We start from the raw sequence: 26,383 nt of genomic DNA on the forward strand, positions 1-26,383 counted from the left end.
TTGGGAGTCCTGATGACATCTGGTCAATATTCTTAGGTTTTCAAAGTATAGTCATGCAGGTCATATTGTTACTTCATGACTGTTTTCTTAATTTCTTCCAATAACTTGTGTTTGTATCAGGAGAAATTAAAGGACTCGTGAAAAATGTTCCATTTTACACATAGATTGTTTGTAACAAACTCATTTTATTAAAAATACTGTAGCAACTTTACTTTTTTTAATCCTTTAGAGGATCATGTTGACTCTAGTTATTGGAGTTCCAAATGATATGTGATTGAATATGAAAACTTGTCTCAGGGTCTGTTTATCTTTTTTAAATGATATTGTTAAATAATTGTTTAAATGATCATGTTAATCTTTAAAGGTTAACATTTGGTTTAACATTATTTAGGTATAAATGAAAGTATTATTCCTCTTCAAAATAAGAGTTTTTGTCAGGCCACAAAATCCCTTGGACTGTGATAAACTAAATTTGAAACAATTTTTTCCCCTAGATATTTAGCTATGTGCCATAGAAGGTGATTTTTTAGATCGTTTCTCTCTTTCTCTTTTATTTTTATTTTTTTTTTCTTTTTATTTCTGAAAAGTAAGATGCCTATTCCAGTTCAGTGAATGTGGTAATATCAAATCCAGGTAGAATGGTACATTTCATCTTGTCTTCATTTTTTAAGGTGAACTAGCTTATAGAATCGAGAATAAATCATTTTGTTAGATGTTGGCTCCCATCTAGTATAAAAATATTAATCTTTTTAGCAGTAAGTCATTCTATTGTAAATACTTTAAAATGTTTAAAAGTAATTTATAATAAAAGGAATTATAGAAAAACTTAAACAATGCCTAAATTAATACCATATACATGAATGATAGTTAGAATTTATAATTGGTATTTTGTTATAAAAGACATGTATTTGGATAAAAACATTGTGTACATTAGTCTAAATGAAATGAATACCTTCTCATGATACTCATACTTTCCTTTATTGTACTCATTTATTATTCAGCAATATTTATTAAGTGTCTGCTATATTATAGGCACTGTTCTAGATTCTGAGTGATACCAGTCAACAAAATAGAAATTATTGATCTCATGGAGCTTATACACTTGTAGAGAGGAAGAAACTAAACAAATATGTATGTCAGATGGTGATAAATGTTCTAGAGAAAGGTGACTACATCAAGGAAGGTAATAGGGAATGTCAGAGTGGGGAGTGTACCATTTTTATATAGAATGGTCAGGGAAGGTTTCACTGAGAGGGTGACACTGAATTTGATGAGGGAAGGACTATGGTGGATATTTGGGCAAGTGTGTTTCAGACAAGAAGTTCAAAAGCCCTGTGTTGGGTACAGGCTCAGCATATTTAGAAACCTAAGAAATTAATTGTGTAATTATTTCTTTCACTTTTTTCTTTCCCAGTAGATTCTAAGGTCCACTAAAACAGTGGGGAAAGACTGTCTCTGTCTTGCTCATCATTGTATCCTTGGTACTCAGTATAGTGCCAAACACATGGTAGGCAGTGGGCCAGTGAATAGCTATGGTTGAATTCATGAATGATGAGGGGAAATTTTGGAGGAATCCTTATTTTTTTTAAATTAAGTTCATACTGCTAAGATATTTAGAGCTTCAAAGGTCTTCTTAGGTGGAAAACAAGAGAGCTCTTGAGGAAGAATGATTCTTCTAAAGGTCACTGTTCATTATGGTAGCATTCTTGTGATGGCAATGATTTTTCTCTCTTATTCTGGCTATTGATAGGGGATCCTTTGTTTAGATGAATGGTCTAGACATGGGAAGATACTTGCTGTGGAAGACCTCCTTGCAGTAGAATCTGGACTCAAATAACTGGGTTGAAATTCCTGTTTGATGCTTGCTCGCTGTGTGACCCTCCCCCTTTATTTCCTTTTAATTGCCCTGGTTTTCTTATCTGTAAGACAGATGCTGTTATTTCAATTACAGTATTCTCTTACACATTTTCTCTTGCATATTGGGATTTTTCTCATTAATCTTCTAATATACCACTCATGTAGACTATTCTTTTTTTTTTTTTTTTTTTAAGGAAGTTACATTTAAGAAAATAGGACTTTGGAATCAGACATTCTTGGGTTCTATAAAAGTTCACTTCTTAAAGTTATCTGTTAACATATGTCAGAGTTTTATCTAACTAATGAGGGAACAATCAGGAAGACCAAAGAACTGCTACTAAGAGTATTTGAGCATCAGGAGTTCATGTATTCATTTAGGAAAGGGATGCCAATATAAAATTGCAAAGCTACATAGAAGTCTCATTAACTTTCTGAAGGAAAAGGAAGCCATATCATCTTGGAAACTTGGAATGTAAAACAGTGAATTCAATTTATATATCATCATGGTCTTTATCATCATCTCCAGTATCAGCAAACTGGATTGTTTCATCATCTCCAGCACCAAATATATCTTTTTCATTGATTTTAGCATGTTTTGGAAGCTTGCCATATACCTTCAGACTTATAGCTTTATCTGCATTGTATTTTGAAATTACATCAGCTTTGTTATCCTGATAGGCAGACCAACCAATAAGATATCTGAGGTATTTATTTAAACCATTTTCCTCATTTTTCCTTCGATATGGCATAGCTTCTTTACACATCAAAGCACATTGCTTCTACTCATTCATTTCCCAACGTTCTGATTACCTGAGCATACGCTTATTCATACGCTTTACACACCAACCGTTTTTGGATTCATTTTCTTTCTTACCCTTGTACCTGTTTTTACCTTCTTTACCTTTATTCTTGGGCATGGCAATGCTTCCCAGCATCTCAAATTCCTTTCCTGTGGTGGCAGTGGTGGCTGCTCCTTTGAGTGGCACACAGGACAAAGTAGCACGTGGTAATATGGAACCACATGTGTGGGAGAGTTTTGAGACTGAGCTTTTCTAAGACATACTTAGCAGCATCAAAATTCTTTTCTTGCCTCTTCCCTTTCTGTGTATGTTAATATTCTTAAGGTTTTCTGGGGACAGGTAAAGAGTAATCTTTACTCTTATGCTTTCTTAGCCTTGTTACTAAGGTGGACCTCTCTGCTTGTGTCTTTACTGAATGTCCCAAGGATTCAATGAGGACTTTTTATCTTGTTTGTGAGAACATGGATGATTCCTGGCCCTGTGTAAGCTGGGAATTATTCACCTTTTATTACCTGGCAATTATTCTTTCCCGGAAGTTGTTTATGCTCAACCTTAATTTGCATATGCAAATTGGTATTCAGGTAAAATTTAAGTAGAAATTCCCCTCCACCCCCCCTTAAAAATATTGGTCTTTTCATTGTTCTCTGACTTCAGGACTTCCCTCCCCCGCCCCCACCCCCGCCAAATAATTGCTGCTTTGGCCTTTCTGTGCTCTGACCTCACCTGTCTTTTCTTTTTTTTCTGTTTTTTTGGAATTTGGGGGTCATGGCTGAGACTGGCATCATAAATATGAGATTCATTAGTATATGATGGTATTGAAAGCTGTGAGAGGGAATTCAACTTAGAGATGAGTCTACGTAGAAAACACTCCAGAGTTCAGAGGTCAGGGAGTTGAAGGGAAATAAGCAAAGGTGATGAGAATGGGGAATCAGCTGGAGGAAAACTGGGAGAGAGTGGGCCATAGATGCCAATTAAAAAAAAAAGAGGGGAGATATGAAGGAGGAAGATATAAATCAGTTCAAATATTTCAGGTAATTAAGATGAGAACTGCAATTTTTTTTTGAATTTTATTTTTTATACAGCAGGTTCTTATTAGTTATTTATTTTATACATATTAGTGTCTATATGTCAATCCCAATCTCCCAGTTCATCTCACCACCACCACCACCACCACCCCCTCCTGCTTTCCCCCATTGGGGTCCATGTTTGTTCTCTACATCTGTGTCTCTATTTCTGTCTTGCAGACTGGTTCATCTGTACCATTTTTCTAGATTCCACATATATGTGTTAATATACGATATTTGTTTTTCTCTTTCTGACTTACTTCACTCTGTAAGACAGTCTCTAGATCCGTCCACATCTCTACAAATGACCGAAATTCGTTCCCTTTTATGGCTGAGTAATGTTCCATTGTGTATATGTGCCACATCTTCTTCATCCAGTCGTCTGTCGGTGGGCATTTAGGTTGATTCCACGACCTGGCTATTGTAAATAGTGCTGCAGTGAATATTGGTTTGCATGTGTCCTTTTGAATTATGGTTTCTCAGGGTATATGCCCAGTAGTAGGATTGTGGGGTCATATGGTAATTCTATTTTTAGTTTATTAAGGAACGTCTGTACTGTTCTTCATAGTGGCTGTATCAATTTACATTCCCACCAACAATGCAAGAGGGTTCCCTTTTCTCCACACCCTCTCCAGCATTTATTGTTTGCAGATTTTCTGATGATGCCCATTCTAACGGGTGTGAGGTGATACCTCATTATAGTTTTGGTTTGCATTTCTCTAATAATTAGTGATGCTGAACAGTTTTTCATGTGCTTCTTGGCCATCTGTATGTCTTCTTTGGGGAAATGTCTATTTAGGTCTTCTGCCCATTTTTTGATTGGGTTGTTTGTTTTTTTAATATTGAGCTTTATAAGCTGTTTGTATATTTTGGAGACTAGTCCTTAGTCCGTTGATTTGTTTGTAAATATTTTCTCCCATTCTGAGGGTTGTCTTTTCATCTTGTTTATAGTTTCCTTTGCTGTGCAAAAGCTTTTAAGTTTCATTAGGTCCCATTTGTTTATTTTTGCTTTTATTTCCATTACTCTAGGAAGTGGGTCAAAAAGGATCTTGTTGTGGTTTATGTCAAAGAGTGTTCTTCCTATATTTTCCTCTGAGAGTTTTATAGTTTCTGGCCTTACATTTAGGTGTTTAATCCATTTCAATTTATTTTTCTGTATGGTGTTAGGAAGTGTTCTAAGTTCATTCTTTTACATGTAGCTGTCCAGTTTCCCCAGCACCACTTATTGAGGAGACTGTTTTTTCTCCGTTGTATATCCTGTCCTCCTTTGTCATAGATTAGTTGACCATATGTGCGTGGGTTTATCGCTGGGCTTTCTATCCTGTCCATTGATCTATGTTTCTGTTTTTGTGCCAGTACCATATTGTCTTCATTACTGTAGCTCTGTAGGATAGTCTGAAGTCAGGGAGTCTGATTCCTCTAGCTCCATTTTTTTTTTTTCCCTCAAGATTGCTTTGGCTATTTGGGGTCATTTGTGTCTCCATACAAATTTAAAGGTTTTTTTGTTCTCATTCTGCAAAAATGCCACTGGTAATTTGATAGGGATTGCCCTGAATCTGTAGATTGCTTTGGGTAGTACAGTCATTTTCACAATATTGATTCTTCCAATCCAAGAGCATGGTATATCTCTCCATCTGTTCGTGCCATCTTTGATTTCTTTCATCAGTGTCTTATAGTTTTCTGAGTACAGGTCTTTTATCTCCCTAGGTAGGTTTATTCCTAGGTATTATATTATTTTTGTTGCAGTGGTGAATGCGATTGTTTCCTTAATTTCTCTTTCTGATCTTTTGTTCTTAGTGTATAGGAATGCAAGAGATTTCTGTGCATTAATTTTGTATCCTGTAACTTCACCAAATTCACAAATGAGCTCTAGTAGTTTTCTGGTGGCATCTTTAGGATTCTCTATGTATAGTATCATGTCATCTGCAAACAGTGATAGTTTTACTCCTTCTCTTCCAGTTTATATTCCTTTTATTTCTTTTTCTTCTCTGATTGCCATGGTTAGGACTTCAAAAACTATGTTGAATAATAGTGGTGAGAGTGGACATCCTTGTCTTTTTCCTGATCTTAGAGGAAATGCTTTCAGTTTTTCACCATTGAGAATGGTGTTTGCTGTGGGTTTGTCGTATATGGCCTTTATGATGTTGAGGTAGATTCCCTCTGTGCCCACTTTCTGGAGATTTTTATCATAAATGGGTGTTGACTTTGTCAAAAGCTTTTTCTGCATCTATTGACATGATCATATGGTTTTTATTTGTCATTTTGTTAATATGGTGTATCACATTGATTGTTTTGTGTAGATTCGGGGAATCCTTGCATCCCTGGATAAATCCCATTTGATCGTGGTGTATGATCCTTTTAATATGTTGTTGGATTGTATTTGCTAGTATTTTGTTGAGGATTTTTGCATCTATATTCATCAGTGATATTGGTCTGTAATTTTCTTTTTTGTAGTATCTTTGTCTGATTTTGGTATCAGGGTGATGGTGGCCTCACAGAATGAGTTTGGGAGTGTTCCTTCCCTGCAATTTTTTGGAAGAGTTTGAGAAGGATGGGTGTTAGCTCTTCTCTAAATGTTAGATAGAATTCACTTGTGAAGCCATCTGGACTTTTGTTTGTTGGAAGATTTTTAATCACAGATTCAATTTTGTTACTTGTGCTTGATCTATTCATATTTTCTGTTTTTTCCTGGTTCAGTCTTAGAAGGTTATACCTCTAAGAATTTGTCCATTTCTTCCAGATTGTCCATTTTATTGGCTGAGAGTTGCTTGTAGTAGTCTCTTATGATGCTTTGTATTTCTGTGGTGTCCATTGTAACTTCTCCTTTTTCATTTCTAATTTTATTGATTTGAGTCCTGTCCCTCTTTTTCTTGATGAGTCTGGCTAAAGGTTTATCAATTTTGTTTATATTCTCAAAGAACCAGCTTTTAGTTTTATTGATATTTGCTATTGTTTTCTTTCTTTCTGTTTCACTTATTTCTGCTCTGATCTTTATGATTTCTTTGCTTCTGCTAACTTTGGGTTTTCTTTGTTCTTCTTTCTGTAGTTCCTTTAGGTGTAAGGTTAGATTGTTTATTTGAGATTTTTCTTATTTCTTGAGGTAGGCTTGTATTGGTATAAACTTCCGTCTTAGAACTGCTTTTGCTGCATTGCATAGGTTTTGGATTGTCATGTTTTCATTGCCATTTGTTTCTATGTATTTTTTTATTTCCTCTTTGATTTCTTCAGTGATTTCTTGGTTATTTAGTAGCACACTCTTTGGCCTCCGTGTGTTTGTGTTTTTTACATTTTTTTCCCTGTAACTCATTTCTAATCTCATAGTGTTGTGGTCAGAAAAGATGCTTGATATGATTTCAATTTTCTTAAATTTACTGAGGCTTGATTTGTGACCCAAGATGTGACCTATCCTGGAGAATGTTCTGTATGCACTTGAGAAGAAAGTGTAATCTGCTGGTTTTGGATGGAATGTCCTATAAATACCAATTAAATCTCTCTGGTCTGTTGTGTCATTTAAAGCTCTGTTTGCTTATTTATTTTCATTTTGGGTGATCTGTCCATTGGTGTAAGTGAGGTGTTAAAGTCCTCCACTATTATTGTGTTACTGTCGATTTCCTCTTTTACGGCTGTTAGCATTTACCTTATGTATTGAGGTACTCCTGTGTTGGGTGCATATATATTTATAATTATTATGTATTCCTCTTGAATTGATCCCTTGATCATTAGGTAGTGTGCTTCCTTGTCTCTTTTAACATTCTTTATTTTAAAGTCTATTTTATCTGATATGAGTTTTGCTACTCCAGCCTTCTTTTGATTTCCATTTGCATGGAATATCTTTTTCCATCCCCTCACTTTCAGTCTGTATGTGTCCCTAGGTCTGAAATGGGTCTCTTGTATCAGCATATATATGAGTCTTGTTTTTGTATCCATTCAGCAAGCCTGTGTCTTTTGCTTGGAGCATTTAATCCATTCATATTTAAGGTAATTATCGATATGTGTGTTCCTATGACCATTTTCTTAATTGTTTTGGGTTTGGTTTTGTAGGTCATTTTCTTTTGTGTTTCCCGTTTAGAGAATTTCCTTTAGCATTTGTTGTAAAGCTGGTTTGGTGGTGCTGAATTCTCTTAGCTTTTGCTTGTCTGTAAAGCTTTTGATTTCTCCATTGAATCTGAATGAAATCCTTGCCAGGTAGATTAATCTTGGTTGTAGATTCTTCCCTTTCATCACTTTAAATATATTGAGTACTCCCTTCTGGCTTGTAGCGTTTCCGCTGAGAAATCAGCTGTTAACCTTATGGGAGTTCCCTTGTATGTTATTTGTCATATTTCCCTTGTTGCTTTTAATAATTTTTCTTTGTCTTTAATTTTTGTTCGTTTGATTACTATGTGTCTCAGCATGTTTCTCCTTGGGGTTATCCTGCCTGGGACTCTCTGCGCTTCCTGGACTTGGTTGGCTATTTCCTTTCCCATGTTAGGGAAGTTTTCAACCATAATCTCTTCATATATTTTCTTGGGTCCTTACCCTCTCTCTTTTCCTTTTGGGACCCCTATAATGCTAATGTTGGTGTATTTAATGTTGTCCCAGAGGTCTCTTAGGCTGTCTTCATTTCATTCTTTTTTCTTTATTCTGTTCTGCAGCAGTGAATTCCACCATTCTGTCTTCCAGGTCACTTATCTGTTCTTCTGCCTCAGTTATTCTGCTGTTGATTCCCTCTAGTGTAGTTTTCATTTCATTTATTGTATTCATCTCTGTTTGTTTTTTAATTCTTCTATGTCTTTGTTAAACATTTCTTGCATCTTCTCGATCTTTGCCTCCATTCTTTTTCCAAGGTCCTGGATCATCTTCACTATCATTATTCTGAATTCTTTTTCTGGAAGTTGCCTATCTCCATTTCATTTAGTTGTTTTTCTGGGGTCTTATCTTGTTCGTTCATAGTCCTCTGCCTTTTCATTTTGTCTGTCTTCCTGTGAATGTGTTATGTTCCACAGGCTGCAGGATTGTAGTTCTTCTTGCTTCTGCTGTCTGTCCTCTGGTGGATGAGTCTATCTAAGAGGCTTATCCTCACCTGTCTTTTCAACTCAGCAATGTACTGACTTCTGTTTGGGTTTCTGCTCCAGCATCCTGCAGTCCCAAAAGTCCTTTCAGAAAGACATGCTAGGTAATTATAGGGCTCGCCTTTTTTGTTTCCCTTTTTTTTGGAATCACTTTTGAGCTACCTGTTGTCCAATGTCATATATGTAGTTTGTCCAGTTTTCTAGTTGCTTACATATCAAAATTAATTCTGGATTATATTACTCCCTGATGGGTGAAAGTAGAGATCTCTTAACACTTTTAAATTGAAGAATGATATTCTTAGCAAGTGATACATCCTGCACATCCTGTAAATAAAACCTGCTTTGGCTGCTTTTCGTCTAATACTAGTTACTAGTCAACTGATGCATTAAATTAAAGTTAGTATAACCGTAACTAATAGGCTGATTCTTTTGGGTACTTTTATGCCTCTCTGAAGAGCACTGTTTGTTTTATGGTACTTTTTTTTCGATTAAACATGATTCAATATAGCTAAAAAACAAAAACAGAAACCTTAACATAACTCTTACTTAGTATAGAAACTTTTTGCTAATAAAAAACAAATCTGTTTTATATTCCATCTATTGAGATACAGTGAAATAGTGTAAATTTAGTACTGCTCATTATTTCTTTAAAATTCTTCCAGTTAGTTTAAAAGCATTGGTAATTGGAAGTAGAATGTAGATATAAACTGGTGTGAAGTTGAGAATGTCTCATTAAGTTTGGAATTTAAAAAAAGGATGTATTTGGTGAAGAACAATACAGTGAGCCTAAAGTGTTTTTGTTTTTTGTTTTTTTTTTTTAAGGATCTGAGGTGCTCATGAAAGAGTTAAAGACGTATGCGTAGGGTTGATTCGGTTGGCAACATGAGCTTCATTCTTCATCATTAGTGTTTACAGTGTTTCAGTTACTATACTAGGTACAAGGTGCCCTATCTGGTAGTCTTTTTTTTTTCCTATGGTGTTCTTAGTCGAAAGACTTGAAATTCTTAGGGGAATGTTTGAAAATGAGTCAGTAGTAGCATTGTGATTTGAATGTTGTGTGCTCAGGCTTAAAGAAGGCATTTTTGTCTCTAGCATCAGAATTGCCTATAAGTAAATCTTAAGAAAAAATTCTGAAGAAATTTATAGCCATGATTTACATATCTCTCAAGGGATAAGGGTCAGGGTTATAATTATAGATGAGAGAACTATAAATGCACTAACTCTAACAGATGGTACCAAAATGTCTGAATTTTTGTTACTTTTATTATTTCTTAAAAACTGTTTAATGATACCTGTAAAAATTACTGCTTCTAGATACAGCTATTAGGTTTGGTATAGCAAAAGATTGTTTAACTCTTTAATTTTTTTGATAGCAGATACAAAATGCAGATACCTAATTATTCAAAATCTTTTAGATACTAATGACTATTCACTTGCGAGAAAATTTAAAGTGATATATGACAGCCACTAGATCCATTTGTCAAACCCGCTTTTGGTTTTGGTCTGTTATTGCTGAAAGAGATGGGTCTACCCATAGTGTTACCTAGGTGACATGGATGCGCTGCATTTCATCTTTCTAAATTGTTTACCATTGAAATTCATGGATTAGGTTTGTTATTTTGGTTGCATGTTCCCTTGTTACTTTGCTACTAAAGAGTGATAATCCCTCAATAATAATGGTTTTGGTCAGCCAAGCCATATTGCTTTGATTCATTTGAAGTCGAGAACAGGACTCCATAACGAAATAGATCTGGCTATGAATCTTGGCTCCTTCTGGCTTTGTGACCTTAGGTGAATTACTTAACCTCTGCTGGTATATTTGATATTAGTATAGTTAACTAGTTAAATGAGTGAACACTGGAGCTAGTTTGTGAGGATTTGAATCCTGGTTGTGCTACTTAATAAGCTGTGTAACTTTGGGCAGGTCACTAACTTTTCTGCTTCCTCTTTCTCATCTGCAAATTAGAGATAATTATAGTATCTATCTGTATAACACTTGGAGTGTTTTATACCTACCTGGCATATAGTGAGCACTCATACATGTTTGCTAGTATTATCTTCTATAAAACGAGGACAGAAATAACATAAGAAAGATGTTATGAGGCCTGAATGAATAAATAAATAAAACACTTTGCACAGAGACTTAGTAAATGTTCAGTAAATGGTGGCACTCTAAGGGGATTAATATTAATGATGATGCAGCAGATGTGCCTGCGAAGTAAGCGTAGATCCAGGATGTGTAACTGAAGAGACCATACTGGAGCTCCGTTGCTAATTGGTGAGGACAACACAGTGTGTTCCAACATTCTGTTAGGTCACTTATACAGAACAAATCAACTTTTATATCCTAGCTGGTGCACAAGATGTGGCAGATGAAAAATTCTATCCAATAAGACTTCAGAATTGCAATCTTGGTGTACCTACCGTAATACAGTTTGGGATTGGCCACACTCCACAGCTGGCCAAGGAAGTAAAAGCCTTTACATCAGCCATATTAAAGATACAATATAAAACTTTTCTCAATATGAAGGGTTATTTAGAAGTTTTGAAAAACGGATAGTGAGTCATGATGCAGGCTCCTATGATTCTACCGAACTCTAAAATCTGTTTTCCCCTTCTGTAGTAATAGAATCCTGATTTTTTTTTTAGCTTAGGCACATTGATGCCTGGAAGAAAAGACTATATTTCCCAGCTATGTGACTAAGTTCTGGCAAGTAGAAGCATTACGTGTGTGCTTGCACTGATTCAGCTGTAAGAGACCCCATTTTGCTGTTCAGTTTCTTTTCTTCTTTTTGACCTGTATTGAAGACATGGTAACTGGAACTTTAGCAAACATTTTGGGCCATGAGGTGATCTTGATGATGGAAGTTAGGTACCTAGAGTGGTGGAAAAGTTAGAAGCTTTGGCCCCTGAGGATACTTGCAACCACTGTCTCCTATATCACCTATCTGTAGACAACTTATACAAAAGGAAAAAATAAACCTCAATCTTGTTTAAGCCAAGTTACTGCTGTGTTTGGGTATTCTGTAATGTGTAGAATATATTCCTGAGGGGAAGGAGCATAAATAATAAAGCACCACTGAGATTTAATGGCTGGTGTACAATGTGGGGTGTGTGGGGGAACTTAAGATAAATGAGAATTGAAGGGGAGTAGCATAAATGACTCAGGGATTGAGAAGATTGTGGATCTACTTTGATTATACTGGTGAAATTTTATTAGATTAATGGGAAACATGAAACTATTTTATGGGGAAAATATTTAACAATACAGTAACATTTGTACAATTAGTTTTTAAATTACATTTTGTTGGATATTGGGGGTGGTTAGAGGAGCTGGCAAAATTGATGGCGGAGCATAAATCGTTTTTGTCATTAGAATATTGACAATTTTTCATAGATTGCTATTGTTAGGTTGTTATGCTATTGTTAAATGAAGTACTCATAACTTTAGTTTTTTTCTGGTAAATATATTCTTATTAATGATACTTTGGGTGTCTCCTCTAAAAATTTCGGATTGGCAAATATGGAAAAAAATTTAGAAGACATTGGATTAGCTATTTTCTGTAGAAGAGGTTGAGAAGAGATTATTTTGAAGCCTATACAGCAAATGGTTGAGATTATTTCACTCTTTTACATAAGGCTTATTCTAAAATGTTGATTATGTGTTGATACCTGGGCCCTCACTTTTAAATGGTTTGTGTGACACCAGAATAATTGACTCAACATATTTAATTCAGTAGCTTTGGATAGACAAAGGTTTAGATGCCTGAGCTGAGAATGTTACAGTCTCTTTAATCATGTTGCCTAATTTATGATTTGGTTTTATTTGGGTAGTGTGGAATTACAGGCCTAGAAAGACTTCAGGAGGTCATATATTTTATTGTAGTTTATCAAATGTGTTTCCTATATAGTTTTGATCTTTGTTTTTCCTTGTGGATCTATTCATTCCTTTCCATATATCTCTTATCATTTAAATTTTGTTTACTCAAAGGCTAGTAACAATTAAGTACCGTACATACTTTACTCATCACTTTTTATCATCTTATTTCCTTTCCTTCTTTGTTTTATAGATTTTCCTGGACAGTACACGTAACTTGAGTGGTGTGGAAATACCGCATACTCTCAGATCTCTAGCTGTCCATTCTATGTGATAGAATATCTTCTTCAAGAATAAATTCCTTTTGGTGATGGCAGTATAATATTCCATTATAATATTATTAGTTTTTCAGTCTTTAATATAAATCTTTGCTAATTTGGAGTATCTAATTTGATGTGTTTTAACGTATCTTTACTTAGTAATGAACTTGAATATCCATCTGTCTATTTATCTATATTTTAATCATTTGTATCAACCGCATAATAAAGTCTTCGGCACGAGGGCTTAACTTACTTGGTTTTGAATTCTGTGTCTTCTAGTTACTAATTATGTGACCTTGAATATGGTTTTGTAATTGATTGGCAGCATAGTGTCATGAAAGGGCATTACATTTATAGACAAAAGACCTCTACTCTGACCTTAGCTTATACTAGCTTTGTAAATGCTTTGAGCAAATTACTTAATTGGTGTGAGCTACAGTTCCTCATCTGTAAAGGGGTGGCAAATCATAATTATAGTTTTTTTGAGGAATAAATTGAAATCATAAATTATATAGCACTACCCAGATATAAAACAATAAAATACTTTGTCTTCACTTTTTAAAAAATACAGGAATATTTTATTGTTATGAGATTTTTTTTTTTCCCTTGGACTTTTTATCTCATAACTAGAAGTTTGTATTTTTTGACCACTTTCACTCAGTTTACTTACCTCCCACACTCCCAGCCTTTAGCAATCACCAATCTGTTCTCTGTATCTGTGAGTTTGGGTTCTTTTTAGATTCCACATATAAGTGAGATAATACAGTATTTGTCTTTTTCTGTCTCTTTTATTTTACTCACCATAATGCTGTCAACCTTCATCCATGTTGTTGCAAGTGGCAGGATTTTCTTTTTTTATGTGGCATACTATTCCATTATATATATTATATCCCATTTTCTTTATCCATTCTCTCTTGATAGACACTTAAATTGTTTCCATATCTTGGCTGTTGTTCTAGTGAACAATATAATGTTCCAGTGAACATGGAGCTGCAGATATCTTTTTGAAATACTGATTTTGTTCCTTTGGATAAATACCCAGAAGTGGCATTGCTGATCATATGGTAGTTCTGTTTTTAATTTTTTGAGGAACTGCCGTACTGTTTTCCATAGTGGCTGCACCAGTTTGCACTCCCGCTAACAATACACAAGGGTTACCTTTTCTCCACATCCTCATGAGCACTTGTTATTTCTTGTCTTTTTGATAAAAATCTGTGTGAGGTGGTATCTCATTGTGGTTTTGATTTGCGTTTTGCTGATGATTAGTGGTGTTGAGCACCTCTTCATGTACCTGTTGGCCATTTGTATGTTGTCTTTGGAGAGATGTCTATTTAGATCCTCTGTCCGTTTTTAAAATGGATTGTTAATTTTTTCTGTTGAGTTGTATGAGTTCTCAATATATTTTAGACATTAATCCCTTATCAGATATATGGCTTCCAAATATTTTATAGGTTGTTGCCTTTTCATTTTGTTTATGGTTTCCTTTGCTATGTAGAAGCTTTTTAGTTTGATGTAGTCCCACTTGTTTATTTTTGCTTCTGTTGCCTTTTTTGCTTTTGATGTCAAATTAAAAAAATCACTGCCAAAACTGATGTCAAGAAGGCGTTAAAATTTTATGGTGCAAAGTCGATGGAATTAAGGAAAGGCTAACCATAACTCCTTTATTTACTGATAATTAATCATAGCTTTTATTTATCAATCCCATACTACATGCTAGTCACCATGACTAGCACTTTCCATACATATCTCAGTTCAAGACTACTTTAAATATTCATTTAAACTAGCAAAAGTAAATAAATTAAAGAGACAGAGTTAATAGCCTAACTCAACCAAAATATAATAATAATAGCTATAATAATTGTAGTTATTATGTTTTAACTCTAATTGGTCCATAATGAATGTTATTACCTAATTTACAGAGAGGTTAAATAATTTGGCCACTGTCACACAGCTAGAAAGTGGAGGAAATGGGCAAACACTGTTCTAGTTGACTCTAAAACTCACTCTCTATTAAGCCTCCGATGATTACATTGCTAAATGTTATTGAGTGCATCTCTGTATAGATGTTTTACTAGTTTCTTTAAGTATTGCATTAAAAATACATAACTTGTTACAATCTACTGGTGTATTGATGTTTTACCAATTTGAGTGAAGTGTAGAAAGTTTACCTCTAAAGTTCCATTACTCTCTCTCACATGATGGTCTTAAATATTTCTTCCACATATATTTAGAACTACAACAGTTGTATACTTTTTTGCTTCACCTGTCAAACATAATGTAGAAAACTCAAGAACAGAAGGTTAAGTATATTTACCCATGTTTTTGCTATTTCCTATGCTCTTTCTTCCTTCTTGGATTTGAGAAGCAAAAAGAAAACTCAGAGAACTTACTGCCTGCCATGTTGTTCCATTAGTCCCTAGATCCCTAGCAGGTCTGCCTTTGCTTTCCACCTTACACAGTCATCTTGTTTCACCTCTCTGATTACTTCATTGTTCAGTGGCCGAATCTTAAGGAGAAATATCCCGAATCTGTCTACCTCAGGCGAATTGTTTGACGAATGACAGCTTACTTCTTTAGAATTTTGCAGTCAACAATATTTACTATAAATGGGGAACAAAAAACTACATGTTTATTGTAAAAGCTTTTGAGAATCCTGAGAATTATTGGTGGTCAAGAGTAAAGAAATGTGTAAGTAACCCAGTGAGGAAACTGAGGTTGCTTTTATAAAACAAACATTAATAAACCATTAAGTGTTTTAAAAAAAAAAAGTGGCCAGGGTTTTTTAGCTGTTCATAGTGGGAGGGATGGGGAGAAGTACATCTTTTCCATCTTGGTCTGGAACTGAAAGTTGCTTCACTGTACTTGAAATGTAAAAAAAATTAGGTCACCTGGAGTTGTTTTATCTAGTTTTCCTAATAGTGTGCTATTTAGAAGGAAAAGCTTGAGGCCCTTAAATCTCTGGATTGAGTTAGACTCGACATATCCTAGTGATATAGTTGCTTATCCTTGGGTTAAAAAGTACGTGTGAAGGAGATTTTCTAGCTTCCCTTGCAATTCTTGAAGTGAGCAGGTTCTTAATAACAATAATAATAAAAAAAAAGGTGTCATTGATTTTGGTTCTGCCACTTACTGACTTTATGACTTTATTTAATCTCAGTGTGCCTTAATTTCCTCCACTGTAAAATGGGGATAATAGTACTTATAAGATTGTTGAAAAGATTAAATAGTATTATAATTGTGAAGTAAAGAGAAAAGTACCTTGCATTCAGGAAGCACTCTATAAATGTAGCTGTTTTCATCATTATACTTAGAATGATAGGCCCATATGATAGAAATTATTACAGTCATTGCAAAGATAGAAAATTCAGGCTCAGAGAAAGTAAGATGCCTTGCCTGATTCTTTTCTGGCCCAATTCTATTTAAGTATTATTAGGAAATACACCCAGAGCTGTCTGACCTTACAGCGTATACTTTTCCAAGGTATGATGCTACGCATCAACATCATCAAATCCCTCTGCATCCTGCATTTTCACCTAACATTATATTATGTGTATTTGTCTTCATACTTTACATTTTAAACCGAGCTATAACATCTCACCAGTGATTGCACCATAATTTATCTAAACTTCTTATTTTAGGATATATAAATTGTCTCTATGCCGCCCATCTGGTTCATGTATTAATGAATTGAATGCTAGCCAATAATATCGGTATATTATTCTTTATACATGCAGTAGTAAAGATTAGCCTTTAAAGGGCATCGTGCCTCTTATATGAGGATTGAAATGTGTTGGTTTTTTTTTTTTTTTTGCGGTACACGGGCCTCTCACTGCTGTGGCCCCTCCTGTTGCGGAGCACAGGCTCCGGACACGCAGGCTCAGCGGCCATGGCTCACGGGCCCAGCCGCTCCGCGGCATGTGGGATCTTCCAGGACTGGGACACAAACCTGTGTCCCCTGCATCGGCAGGCGGACTCTCAACCACTGCGCCACCAGGGAAGCCCTGAAATGTGTTTTTAAAAAACGTATATCCCACTAAAATTTTCAGTAGCATAATATGTTTATTACACTTTTGAATCTCTGTTGTTCTGTAGAAACTCTTTCAAATCTCTTTGAATCTGAATTTTTAAATCTCTATTGTTATTTAGAAAGAGTTCTCTAGAAAGATTGTGCCTCTTTAGTCATTATTTGTTGTATGAGACTTGTAATTTTTGCTATACATCTGTTGGCCCTTATTAACTATTAAATGTAGTATTGGAGGAGTCTGCAGGTTATCAAGAGTTGGCTTGAGTGTCTTTGTTTTGAAATTATATTTGGATATATTTCTTTCTGAGCATCTACTTTTGACATTTTCTGCATGTAAATATAAATGAATAAACATGAAAATGACTTTGAATCTTAGTTCTAATTCTTCGAAAACTTTATTTTTATTTTGCCTAGGATTTTGACTATAGATATTAAATAAATATATGCACATTGTGTAATATTCATGCATTCACTTTTTTCTACAAATATTAATACAAGGCTTGTTCTGTTTTAGGCACTGTGCTCTAAATCCCTGCTCTATTGGTACATATCTTTTATTATAGGAAATAAATAAGCCAATAAGTATTGTGATAGAGAATAATGAGGGGTGGTGAGTGCTTTTTTTTTTTTTTTTTTTTTTTAAAGACAAGATATTGTAGCATTATTGTAGGGTTTTATAGTCATTCATTCTTGCTTTCACGGTAAGGATTTTGTTTTGGCGCCTACCCTTAGGGATAAATCCTGATTAGTCTAAGCCATGATAGTAATCCCATTTCACTTACCAGTGATTGATTTTGCAAAGGATGAGGTGACTCACTCTTGTTAATAGGATATGCAAATTTGAGGGAGACTTCTTTCAGTAGTTTCCTTTAAAATGAGACTGACTAGAAGAAATTACCAGTTGTTCTTTTACACGTAATTACTTGTGGCTGGAATTGAGGCAGCTAACTTGTTACCGTGAAGAGAGCTAGGACGAGGACAGAGGCTGTCATGCCAAGCAGGCAGAATAGAAAGATGAAAAGAGTTTTTTGACTATTTCATGGAACAGTTGAATTAACTAACTTTTTGTCAATTGAGAAATTTATTTCCTTATTTTTAAAGCCATTTTGAGTTGGATTTTCTCTTATGTGTGTCCTAGCATGTCATAATTGATACATATTGTCATGGACTGTCCCTGAAAAGAGGTGACATTTAAGTAGAGGTTTGAATTATAAGAATAAGCCAAAGGGATTTCAGCTCAGGTAGAAGGAACAGCAAGAATGAAGGCCCCATGATAGGTTAAGAACTTGATGTATTCTAAAAACTGGCAGAAGGCTGGTATACCTAGTTTCTGATGGCAAGGGAAAGATAATAGTAACAATGTTTATAAATTGTGTTACAGTTTCTAAACCACTTTTACTTATATTATTTAATGTGATCTTCACAATTAAGTGAAGTGACCATTTTGTAGTTTGGTAAACTGCCCGTATATTTATAGCCAGTGATTGATTTGAAATGGTTGCTCTTTCTACTATATGATGTTGCCAATCGAGTATATATTATGTATATACTTCATAACCAGATGAAATGGTAAGATATACATTTTATTTGAATTTGTTAGTGTTCCCACTTTTCAGCGGTATTGATTTATTTAAGGTGGAAGGTACAGATGCAAAGGCCAGATTTCTGGATCCATTTGAATAGTATAAATTAATGGCATCAGTAAACACAACCTGGTGTGTTATCTTGAGTTAAGGTGAGTGAGATGCTCCTGATAGAAACCTCATAAATGTGGTTATGTGTTTGTACTTCATAACTAGGAAGATTAATTTCTAAGATATTGGCTGGTCTCAGTGAATTAATATTTTGTGCTCATGTAGTTAAGATACCTGGCATTTTAAGTTCATATGTGTATATACTGTGACCTTACTGATAAGCATACAATGAGAGTATGATAGATGACTCTGTAAGTAATGAATGAAAATTGAATTTTATAATCTTGGTAGGGGCTTTATAAAAATTTCCTTTTCTTTCCTCTCCTGCCCTTCCCTCTTTTTCCCTTCCATGCTTTTCCCTTCCCTCACTTTCTCTCTTTCCTTCCTCCCCTGCCTTACTCCCTTCATTCCACACATCAGTTTAGTTATTTCACCAATTGCTTCTATACAAATAAGTTGATTTCAACTAGCATGAAAGGACCATCTTAATTTATGATACTGTTTTTACTTGCTTTTTCCTACTTCTTTCTTAAATTAATAAACAATTTTATTACTGCCCTTTTCCCATATATGGAGGCTGGACAGTAAGAAAGATTTTAAATAAGTTCTTCAACAGTACTTAATTTGAAAATGAACTGAGATCAGTTGAGAAGATATTTAAATATATAGTCTTGGACCTATATTAATTTAGAATTGCCTTGAATTATATATGCATAGGGCTCTTTAAATATTTGTACTCTGTAATTGATAAATAGCTTTTCTCTAAAAATTTCATTTATATTTCTCTTTATCAACCTGATGCCTTTAAAATATAACAGTCATGCTTAACCTTTGCTACATTATAGTAGTCATTCATTAAATTTGCTGAATAAATTATTTTATTTTTCTGTTGAAATTTTCAGTTTATTCTGTTACATTGAATTACTTTAAGAAGCACTCTGTAACAATGATTTGCTTTTTATTCTTTCCAGTTGTTAAAAAATTCTTCTAAAGATGATAACTCTAAACTATAGTAGATATTTATTACAATCTAAGGAATCATTATTATTTGAATATTTGTGATGCTTTCTTTCACTTTGAGAAAAAGATAGGCTACGAAGAAGATTCAGAACAGTCTCAGTATAGTTTGTTAATTATATTACTAGTTATTTTAGTTGATTCTCACTTTGAAATGTGTAAAAGATAAAATTTTCACATTAACATTTGGATTGAAGTTGATCATATGTGTAGAATAGTTACTTCTGGTTTTTTCATTAAAAGTAGGAATGTACAATGATGATTTTGCTGAAGAAAATCTGTCTCATTGAAACTCAAAATGCAAGCACATAATTTAGCCATTTAATGAATTGGCATCCTTCAGTTATTGACATTTTCAATTATATTCACAAAATGGAGATAGTTTAAATTTTCTGTTATGATTTTTCAACTTTATTGAAGCATAACTTACATCAATAAAATGTACATATATTAAGTGTACACTTAGATGATTTTTCTTAAATCTATACCTTCTTATAACTGTCATTCCCCTTTTTAATCAGTTGTCTGCTTGTTCCCTGGCAATCAGTGGTCTGATTTTAGTCACTATATGTTAGTTTCTCTGTTCTAGAGCTTCATATAAATGTGTATTCTTTTTTTGTCCCTGACATCTTTTGCCAGGCATGTTTTAGAGATTCATCCATGTTGTGTAAATCAGTAGTTTGTTCCTGTTTCGTACTGTATAATATTCCATTTATATGAATGTGTTACGTTTATTTATCCATTTAGCTGTTGGTTAGACACTTGGATTTTTTCAAATTTTTGATTCATTAATAAAGTGGCTGTTGTGTCTTCTATAAATATTTGGTGGAATTCACACATAAAGCCAGGTGGGCCTAGAGTTTTCTTTGTGGGAAGGTTTATTAATACACATTCATCATCTTTAATAGATATAAGGCTCTGTGGCTATTCAGGTTATTTATTCCTTCTTGATTGAGCATTGGCAGTTTATTTTAAGAAATTTATCCATTTCAAGTCTGGTTTCATATTTATTGACCCAATGTTGTTCATAATATTTCCTTATTATCCTTTTGTAGCATCTGTAGTGATGCTTCCTCTTTCATTCCTTATATTGGCAGCTTATGTCTTCTTTTTTTCCCGTTGATTAGTTCATCTAGAATATTATCAATTTTATTGACCTTTTCAAGGAATTTGTTTTTAGTTTCATTGATTTTTTTCCCTCTGTTGTTTATCTGTTTTATATTTCATTGATAGAATTTACGATGTGAAGCTTTTACCTATTTCACCAAACTTTCAAATACTTTCACACTTCTTGAAGTATAACGTAGGGACTATAAAACCATTTTCTTGGGACTTCCCTTGTGGTGCAGTGGTTAAGAATCTGCCTGCCAATGCAGGGGACATGGGTTCGATCCCTGGTCGGGGGAGATCCCACATGCCGCAGAGTAACTAGGCCTGTGCGCCACAACTGCTGAGTTTGTGCTCTAGAGCCTGCGAGCCACAACTACTGAGCCTGTGTGCCACAACTACTGAAGCCCATGCACCTAGAGCCCGTACTCCACAAGAGAAGCCACCGCAATGAGAAGCCCGCACGCCACAGCTAGAGAAAGCACGCGTGCAGCAATGAAGACCCAATGCAGCCAAAAATAAAGAAATCAATTTAAAAATTTTTTTTAAAAATTAAAAAATTAAAAACCATATCCTTTTTTCTGCCTGTCATACATCTTATGACATTGTTACAAACCCTATAGTATTTGTTATTTTAGTTTTAAAGAATCAAATGTATTTTGTTTTTCGAATCAAATTTATTTTAAAAGAAATTAAAAATGAGAAAAAGTTTCACTTATACCTGCTCATAAATTTGTTCATTGTTTACATTCAAGTTTCCATCCACAATGATTTTCTTTAAGCGTGAAAAGCATCCCTTTAAATATGTCTTGTAGAATGTATCTGTTGGCAACAAGTTTTTTTCAGCATTTGTTTTCTGAAAATGTATTTATTTTGCCTTTATCTTTTAAAAGCTTTTTATTTTGGAATAATTTTAGAATTACAGAAACTTTGCAAAGAAAGTACAGAGAGTTTTCATATACTTTTTGCCCAGGTTCTCCTAATGTTAACATCTTACATAGCCTGATACATTTGTCAAAAGTAATAAATTAGGGCTTCCCTGGTGGCGCAGTGGTTGAAAGTCCGCCTGCTGATGCAGGGGACACGGGTTCATGCCCCGGTCCGGGAGGATCCCACATGCTGCGGAGCGGCTGGGCCCGTGAGCCATGGCTGCTGAGCCTGTGCCTCCGGAGCCTGTGCTCCGCAACGGGAGAGGCCACAACAGTGAGAGGCCCGCATACCGCAAAAAAAAAAAAAAGTAATAAATTAACAGGGTGCAATATTATTTACTAAACTACACACTGTATTTGGGTTTCACCAGTTTCTCCACAGTGTCCCTTTTCTCTTCCAAGATCTAATCCTAGATACCGTGTCTCCTTAGTCTTCTCTAATCTGGGACAGTTTCTTCGTTATTTCATGTTTTTTATGACCTTGATAGTTTTGAAGAGTATATTTGGCTCAGGTATTTTGTTGGATGACGCTCAGTTTGGGATTTTTTGGTATTTTTTCTCATTTTTAGACTGGAATTATGGGTTTGTGGGTTGAATACCACAGAGATAATGTGCCCTTTTTCAGTACCATTTAGAGTTGTTTCATCAGTGTAAAAATTTTCCCTGGAGCCCCTTGGATAATCAGCCCTTCCTTACAGCTTCAGTCCTTGGCAACTGCTGATCTGTTTTTTCACCCTGTAGTTTTCCTTTTGCCATAATGTTAGATAAATGAATTACACAATATGTATCTCTTGGTTCTAGCTTTCTTCACCTAGCAAAATGCATTTAAGATTCACCCTTTTTTTTTTTTAACATCTTCATTGGCGTATAACTGCTTTACAATGTTGTGTTAGTTTCTGCTGTATAACAAAGTGAATCAGCTATACGTATACATATATCCCCATATCCCTTCCCTCTTGCATCTCCCTCTCACTCTCCCTATCCCACCCCTCTGGGTGGTTACAAAGTACCAAGCTGATCTCCCTGTGCTATGCGACTGCTTCCCACTAGCTATCTGTTTTACATTTGGTAGTATATATATGTCAGTGCCACTCTCTGACTTTGTCTCAGCTTACCCTTCCCCCTCCCCGTGTCCTCAAGTCCATTCTCTGCGTCTGCATCTTTATTCCTGTCCTGCCCCTAGGTTCTTCAGAACCACTTTTTTTTTTTTTTTAGATTCCATATATATATGTTAGCATATGGTATTTTTTTTTCTCTTTCTGACTCACTTCACTCTGTATGACAGTCTCTAGATCCATCCACCTCACTACAAATAGCTCAACTTTGTTTCGTTTTGTGGCTGAGTAATATTCCATTGTATATGTGTGCCACATCTTCTTTATCCATTCATCTGTCAATGGACACTTAGGTTGCTTCCATGTCTTGGCTATTGTAAATAGAGCTGCAGTGTACATTGTGGTACATGATTCTTTTTTTTTTTTTTTTTTGTGGTACGCGGGCCTCTCACTGTTGTGACCTCTCTTATTGTGGAGCACAGGCTCCAGACGCGCAGGCTCAGCAGACATGGCTCACGGGCACAGCCACTCCGCGGCATGTGGGACCTTCCTGAACCAGGGCATGAACCCGTTTCCCCTTCATCGGCAGGCGGACTCTCAACCACTGTGCCACCAGGGAAGCCCCATGACTCTTTTTGAATTATGGTTTTCTCAGGGTATATGCCCAGTAGTGGGATTGCTGGGTCATATGGTAGTTCTATTTGTAGTTTTTAAGGAACCTCCATACTATTCTCCATAGTGGCTCTGTCAGTTTGCATTCCCACCAACAGTGCAAGAGGGTTCCCTTTTCTCTACACCCTCTCCAGCATTTATTGTTTGTGGAGTTTTTGATGATGGCCATTCTCACCGGTGTGAGGTGATACCTCATTGTAGTTTTGATTTGCATTTCTCCAATGATTAGTGATGCTGAGCATCCTTACGTGTGTTTGTTGGCAATCTGTATATCTTCTTTGGAGAAATGTCTATTTAGGTCTTCTGCCCATTTTTGGATTGAGTTGTTTGTGTTTTTGATATTGAGCTGCATGAGCTGCTTGTATATTTTGGAGATTAATCCTTTGTCAGTTGCTTCATTTGCAAATATTTTCTCCCATTCTGAGGGTTGTCTTTTTGTCTTGTTTATGGTTTCCTTTGCTGTGCAATAGCTTTTAAATTTTGTTAGGTCCCATTTGTTAATTTTTGATTTTATTTCCATTACTCTAGGAGGTAGGTCAAAAAGGATCTTGCTGTCATTTATGTCATAGAGTGTTCTGCTTATGTTTTCCTCTAAGAGTTTTATAGTGTCTGGCCTTACATTTAGGTCTTTAATTCATTTTGAGTTTATTTTTGTTTATGGTGTTAGGGAGTGTTCTAAATTCATTCTTTTACATGTAGCTGTCCCAGCACCACTTATTGAAGAGGCTATCATTTCTCCATTTTATATTCTTGCCTCTTTTCTCAAAGATAAGGTGACCATATGTGCATGGATTTATCTCTGGGCTCTTCATAAGATTCACCTATTTTGTTGAGTGAGCCACTAGCTTGTTCCTTTTTTTTGCTGAGTAGTAGTCCTTTGTTTTTGATACATGATCATTTGTTTTGATAAATGTTCTCATTCACCTGTTGAAGACCATGTTGATTTTTCCTCCAATTTTTGTCTATATATAAAGCTGCTATAAACATTTGTGTACCAGTTTTTGTGGGAACATGAGCTTTCATTTTTCTTGAGGTGATACCTAGGTAGGAGCGGGAATCCTGGGCAAGTGTATTTTTAACTTTGAAACCTAAAACTAAAACTTCTTAAGGCAAATGTAGGAGAAAATATATGTGACCTTGGATTGACATTGAATTTTTAGATATAATACTCAAACCACAATCTATTAAAAAAACCCAAATCTATTTTAAAATACTATAACTTTTTTTATTCTGTCAAAAAATTAATTTTTTTGCTGTATGCAAGACACTGTTAAGAGAATGCAAAGGCAAGTGACAGAGTGGGAAAAAATATTTGAAAAGTCACACATCTGATCATAGACATGTGTCAAGAATATATAAAGAACTCTTAAATCTCAAAAGTAAACAATGTAATATAGAAATGTACAAAACATCCGAGTAGACATTTCACCAGAGAAGCTATATGGTTGGCAGATAAGCACATGAATAGATGATCACATGCTTAATGTCATTTGTTATTAGAGAAATTGAATGCAAATGGAAACCAGATTGAACCACTACACAACTATCTGAATTGCTTTAAAAAAAATTGAAAATACCAAATGCTGGAGAAACTGTAAAGCAACAGGAACACTCATTTGTTCCTGGTAACAATTCAGGATGATGCAGCTGCTTTGGAATACCGTTTGGCCTTTTCTTATTATAAGTGTGTTTTCCATATGACCCAGCAATCCCCAATCCTAGGTATTTACCCAAGTTAAATGAAAACTTACAGAAACCTGCTCTTGTTTTTGAAGGTATTTTCAATAGATAACGAAGTGTAGTTTTGACTTTTTTTTTTTTTAATTTCAACACTTTTAAAGATGTTGTTCTTTTGCCCACTTGCTTGTATTTTTTTCCAATAAGAAGCCCCCTGAAACTCTTTTTAACACTTAGGTATTCCCTCCCCCACCCCGCCGTGACTAATCTTCTCCTCCAAATTATGGTTTTATTTGTATTTAAAAATACATTGGAAATTCTTTATATGCCCGTGACTAAGCTAGCTTTCAATGTACATTACTTCAGGTTTGAGACAGGTTTTGTTCTGAGAAGTCCTTTTTCAAACTGAATGCAAAAATGGGGAATGCCGGTACATTTCCAAAGCTGATTAATGTAAATTGTTTTCTTGCTAATGTTGATGGGTGACTTTCATTAGAGTTTTAGCTCCTGAACAGTTTTTAGCTCACGATGACAGTTACTGTAATGTGCTGTGACTGTGCTGAAAGCTGTTGAACACCGTAATATCTGAAGTGCTGTAAACAGTGGTTGCTTTAAAAATTTACTTTTTTATTAAACCTCCTTCAGATTTTTTCTTCCTGGATAATTTTCTTTTTGGGTAATTTTTCTAAGTTGACGTATATTAGTTTCAGGTGTACAACACAATGATTTGATATATATATATATATATATATATATATAGTTAAATTATCACTATAATAAATCTGGTTAACATATGTCACCATATATAGTTGTAATTTTTTTCTTGTGATCAGGATTTTCTATTTGTCTTCAAATTCACTTAACTTTTCCTCTGCAGTATCTAATTTGCTCTTAATCATTTCCAGAGAATTTTTTTATTTTTAAAAAATTATAGATGTTTGTTAGTTTTTATTTCTTTTAATCAATGTATTCATTTTTAAAAATTTAAATGCTAACACATATTTATAGTAATTGTTTTAGTGTCCTTATCTGCTATTATCATCATCTCTGTCTTCTGGGTCTGTTTTAAATTGACTGATTTTCTTCTTAGTTATGGGCCACATTTTCCTACTTGGCATCATAGTTAAAAAGTACATATTTCTGGAAAAGTAATTCATAATTTCTTCAACCATGTTTCTATTGATGGGCAATTATGTTTTTTCCAGTTTGGAACTATTGTGAACAGCATTGTAATGAATACCCTTGTGATATGTTTTGTTCACGTGTTAAAATGCATAAATTCCTGCTAGTGGAGTTTCT

General features: G+C 34.8%; 1 protein-coding gene and 1 pseudogene across 7 annotated transcripts in view; one reads left to right on the top strand and one right to left on the bottom strand.

Moving 5' to 3' along the window:
* Positions 1 to 26,383, top strand: part of FUT8 (fucosyltransferase 8) — a 325,108-nt gene that overhangs the window by 136,326 nt on the left and 162,399 nt on the right. The gene's annotated exons all lie outside the window — the stretch shown is intronic.
* On the bottom strand, positions 2,339 to 2,774 carry LOC116748848 (annotated as a pseudogene).

Source organism: Phocoena sinus, chromosome 2, assembly GCF_008692025.1.
Source record: "Phocoena sinus isolate mPhoSin1 chromosome 2, mPhoSin1.pri, whole genome shotgun sequence".
NCBI classification, from domain to species: domain Eukaryota; kingdom Metazoa; phylum Chordata; class Mammalia; order Artiodactyla; family Phocoenidae; genus Phocoena; species Phocoena sinus.